A 5,389-nucleotide genomic window follows, 5' to 3' on the forward strand; every position below is an offset into this window, starting at 1 on the left:
TAATCAGTTAGACAAGATCAATTTTATTAGGATGTTTAAGTGCTCAAATGTCTAATTATATTCTTCTTTTTTTTTTTTTTTTTGAGAGATAATTATATTCTTCTGTTATTGTTTGTTTCGTGCGTGAGTACGTATTGTACTCCCTTTAATTTAATAAGCCTTTGTTTATGGAAATTAAAATGCTTAATTAAAATTGTAATTGCAGGCTAAAGAAACAAACTAGCATCACGGCAATTATTTATAGGAAATGTTAACTTGTGCCCTTAACTATTTTCAAACAGATTGCAAAAAGTAATACAATGAAACGATCACGAAACTTATATATATAATATCACATCCTAAGACACAGAAACTTATTATCAAGCTAGGGAGGAGTGGCCATTATCACATCCTGAATCTTGTGACATTCTCTATGCTGCATATATTCCTAATAATTGTGTCCCCTTGGAAAGTCTCTATCTGCAATTGTTAATGCTGCAAAGGAACCAATACAAACAAATATTTCAATTCGTGATTATTCAAAATATATTTACATGTTCAACGCATGTTCCTTATATTTTTTGTATTTTCCAATTAAAATATGATTATGATTTGTTGATATTTTAAAAATTATTTATTATAAAATAGAAGCTTATGCATCAATGACATATTACCAAAAAAAATATTGTTTCAAGGACAGAGACTGGTATCAAACTTTTTTCGTTAAAAAAAAAAAAAAAAACAAAGACTGGTATTAAGTATTTTAACGTATACATGAAATAAAAACATGAATCTAATTGAAAAGAATTGGATCAAATTATCATGAAGAAACGAAAATAATAATGGTCCTCTTGCTGTATGTACTCCTCTAGTTATTAATTTTTTGCACCTGATTTATATAATTTATTTTCCCATTTTGTATTATATAAAAATAAAAAGAAAAATAAAACTGCCAATGGTTTTTCTTTAATATTGAATCAATTCAAAATACCCTAATTTGATCCAAGGGTGAAAACAATATTTTGACCAAAACTTTACTTTCCTCTCAATAGAACATAATAAGCTTATCTACCAAAAAAAAGAACTTAAATAAGCTTACGAACTAAAAATGTTTAAACTTAACTAAATTTTATTTTTTTTTAAGAAATTAAAATGGAATAAATTAACAACAGCGGTAAGAGCTCCTCCTAAACTAAATTTTAACCCGTGTTCAAAAGATGTTATAAGCAAAACACTTAACTATATGTGTAAACTTCGTTGTAAAGCATGCATATAATTTTTTTTAACAAGCAAAATAGAATATATTAACACCAACAAAGAATCCTTACAAGCACAAGGTGTGTCAACAAGGACCTGAAAAATTTACAAGTTACATACAAAGAAGACGAAATCAACAGAAACAAAAATGAATTAACTTATACCGATACACACAAACGAGTTCGACCATCATATATGAAAGTTCAAACTAATATCTGCATGTATATAATTGAAGTATAAATTCTATTAAAGTGGAAGATTTAAAAGGTTTAAAACTTACGAGACTTGGATGGCTGAGGCTTAGGGTTAGGTTTATCAGTCCTCGAAACCAATCGTCTTACTTTGGTGGCAAGAGTTGGTGAAAGAAAAAAATCAAGAAATGAAACCATTTTGTATGCTTTTTCTCAGTCAAGATGAGTGTTCTGCTTCTGTGTATTGAAACAAGATTGTCTATAAAGTTTGTATTTATAAAGTTTATAACTTTAACCTTTTTCATTCAGTCAAAACATTCTGGTCTTTGTCTTATCCACGTCAACTTCTAGTTTCCTCAATTTGTTTTTGTTTATATTAAGCAACCACACTACTTGCATGCATTTGGATTAGGTCTTCTTCATTTAATATTAAAAGTTGTTTAATACTATCTCCGTCCCTAATTATAGGACCCTTTTGAAAAAATAACGGGAATTAAGATAGTGAATATTTGTATTAAATATGTTTGTAATTACTATTGTTTTTACAATTTTATCCTTTAAGAGAGAGTTGGTTTATATTTTCAACATGTTATTTATTGTTGATTGAAGAAAAAGATGTATAATAAATAGGGGCATGTATGTAAAGAAATAATTAATGTAGTTGGAAATAGCAAAGGGGTCTTATAAAAAGGGACAATTTTTTTTTTCAAAAGGATCTTATAATTAGGGACGGAGGTAGTAACAAATTTAACTAATATTTTTCAATGTTTCAAAAAAATTATTTACAATTTTTTAAGCATGTTTGGAGGGTGGCGACAAAATTAGTGATACAATTATAGTTTCGAACACTTTTTCATACACTACTCTCTCTTAAAAATTTTCTTTCTAATGGCAAGTGTGTGTGTCTATATATATATATATATATAGGGGTTCGCTAGAACACACCCACTAGTTTTTATGTGGGAGTGTTTTAGCAAAGCTATACTTTAAGGTGTATTTAACCACTTTTTAGTTATTCACTTGCTAAAATACTCATTCTAAAAAATAAGTGGTGTATCCTAGCAAATGCCTATAGGATTTGCTAGAACACACCCACTTGTTTTTTTTAGAAGGTGTGTTATAGCAACATACACCTTAAGGAGTATTTATTAACTTTTTAGTTATAACTTGCTAAAACACTCCCACATAAAAACTAGTGGGTGTGTTCTAGCAAATCCCATATATAAAAACAAGTGGGTGTGTTCTAGCAAATCCTATAGGCATTTGCTAGGATACACCCACTTATTTTTTAGAATGAGTATTTTAGCAAGTGAATAACTAAAAAGTGGTTAAATACACCACAAGATGTAGCTTTGCTAAAACACTCCCACATAAAAACTAGTGGATGTGTTCTAGCGAACCCGTATATATATATATATATATATATATATATATATATATATATATATATATTGCAAAAACTAAATATTATATTTCAAATATAAAAGTATGTACAACCACTAACATGGTTATATATAACATTCTAATTTATTGGGTCTATAAGAAAAATATCTATATAGCATCTGACCTATGACTAATTGCTCAATTGCAAATTACTATTAATAATAGTAAAACTTGGTCAAGTTGGTGAATGAATATTTATCATTCTCAACTTGAAAAGAATTCTTTTAAAGGTATCGTTGTCAAACACATTAGGCGGAAGATCTACAACGTTGCTGATGAGTTAATAATTAGTTATTTTAATATAATATTTAAGTTCGTTTTATTTATATTTGAGTTTATTTTATTTAAGTTTATTTCATTTTTAGAACTCTTTTACTACAATTGCAAGTTATTATATTTTAGGAACAAATATTCTAAAGATTGAGTCTTGGAGCAAAAGAAAGGAGAATTGGAGCTGATTCGTGCCAAAATGTAAAAGATCTTATACAAAAATATCTGGTGCAAGGATTGAGGACAAAAATATCATGTGCAAAGAATTTGAAGATCTTGTACAAATATATACAAGAGGCGCGCCCCACTTTAGTCCTTTTGGTGCTTTTGCTTTCCGGACAAGCTACTATTAGTTTATTTCTGACCTAAAAGCCCTTGATTTCTTGTGGAACATTCTAGTGATGTATTGCTTTAAGTTGTTATAGATAAATATAGTAGCTAGCTATCACAACAATTCATCTTTTGTTCTTGGAATAAAAGTTCACCTTTATTTTATTGTTATTTACTTTTATGTTCTTCTTCTTCTTCTTCTCTTCTATGTCTACAATGAACGTGAGTGAGTAGACTTCTCTTGTCTTGGGATTGTTGGATAAGTCTAATGACAAAATCCTAATCAAACCAAGCCTTAACCTTAATCTTATGTAACCCTAATTTCTAATCTAAATTCATCGTTTTAACATGAATTAACCATTATCAAACTGTGGAAACGAAAGTTGAAGGTTTGATAATTGTTAAATCATCATCTCAAATATCAATTCATAAAATGAAAGTGGAGCTTTGATATTCGAACAAGTGAATTTAGACAAGGATTGCAAAGTCAGCGAAATAGTCTTTGCAATTCTTGAGACATTGGTAGTTTCAATCCTTAAAAGCTTTGTCTAGTAATCAAATCAGCGAAATAGGTTTGATTTCTAGAAGAAAACTCTCACTGGACTGAAAGGAAAAGTGAGGGGCTAAAGGGAAACCGGTCTTTAGAAATTAGGTCTAACAAAAAGTTCTAGGTTTAAGGTTTTGGTTTGTGAAGGATTTGTCATTATGATGAACCAATAATCCCAAGGCTCTTTTTACTATTATGCTTTCTTTTAATTAAAAATCCAAACTTTATAATCTCAAATTCTCATCTAATCATTATTTAAAGTCAATTGAATTCAGAACTCCCTGTCCGAACGATACTCTTTTATTACTACTTCGGTAAGACCGTGCACTTACGGTTTTATCTCATCAAGTTTTTGGCGCCGCTACCGTCGAGTTATTATAATTTGATTAACTTTTTAATAATGGTTAAAAAGTTAATATATATGCAAAAAAAAAAATATATATAAATCTCTCTTTCTCTCTATAAAAATAATAGTAATAATAAAATATTCTTTCTCTTTTTCTTCTTCTTCTTTCTTTCTTTCTTTCTTTCTTTTTTTTTTTTATTTTTATCTTTTTATCTTTTCTATTTCTTTCTTTTTACCGTTAACTTTTTGGAAACACAAAATAATAATCATATGGCTGAGGAGCGCACTCTCAGAGAGTATGCAATCCCATCTTCAGATGAGCCATACGTTGTTATTGTGTACCCAACAGTTGGTAACAATTTTGAAATAAAACCTGCACTTATTTACTTAGTGCATCAAAATCAATTTTTCGAATCACCAACTGAGGATCCGAATTTTCATATTTCAACTTTTCTAAGACTCAGTGGAACCTTGAAGGCAAACCAAGAGGCTGTAAGGATGCACCTCTTTCCTTTTTCCTTAAGGGATAGAGCTAGTGCTTGGTTTCATTCATTGGAAATCGGTTCTATCACTTCATGGCACCAAATGAGGCAAGCTTTTCTTGCCCGATTCTTTCCCCATTCTAAAACTGCTCAATTAAGGAATCAAATCACACAATTCACTCAAAAAGATGGGGAATCTCTTTACGATGCGTGGGACCGTTTCAAAGAAATGTTTAGGCTTTGCCCCCATCATGGTTTAGAAAAGTGGCTTATTATCCACACTTTTTATAATGGTCTTTTGCATACCACAAAAATTTATGTTGATGCAGCTGCAGGTGGAGCTTTGATGAATAAAACTTACACAACAACATATGCTTTGATCGAGGATATGGCACAAAACCACTATCAGTGGACAAGTGAGAGAGCCATCACTGCTTCTTGACCCTTTAAAAAAGAGGCATGTATATATGAAATTTCTTCCCTTGATCATCTAGTTGCTAAGATTGACGCACTTACACAAAACTTTGATAAAATGAATACAAGT

General features: G+C 29.8%; 1 long non-coding RNA gene and 1 other non-coding gene across 2 annotated transcripts; both read right to left on the minus strand.

Moving 5' to 3' along the window:
• Nucleotides 1-207: 207 nt before the first annotated feature.
• On the minus strand, nucleotides 208-1,693 carry LOC25491933 (uncharacterized). The gene is made up of 2 exons (XR_003011036.2): nucleotides 1,517-1,693; nucleotides 208-474 (listed from the first exon to the last, which is right to left on the minus strand). It is a non-coding gene; the product is annotated as an uncharacterized lncRNA (long non-coding RNA).
• A 3,303-nt stretch (nucleotides 1,694-4,996) lies between these two features.
• Nucleotides 4,997-5,103, minus strand: LOC112421482 (small nucleolar RNA R71). Its single transcript, XR_003011808.1, has one exon. It is a non-coding gene; the product is annotated as a small nucleolar RNA R71 (small nucleolar RNA).
• Nucleotides 5,104-5,389: the final 286 nt, after the last annotated feature.

Source organism: Medicago truncatula, chromosome 4 (assembly GCF_003473485.1).
Source record: "Medicago truncatula cultivar Jemalong A17 chromosome 4, MtrunA17r5.0-ANR, whole genome shotgun sequence".
NCBI lineage: Eukaryota > Viridiplantae > Streptophyta > Magnoliopsida > Fabales > Fabaceae > Medicago > Medicago truncatula.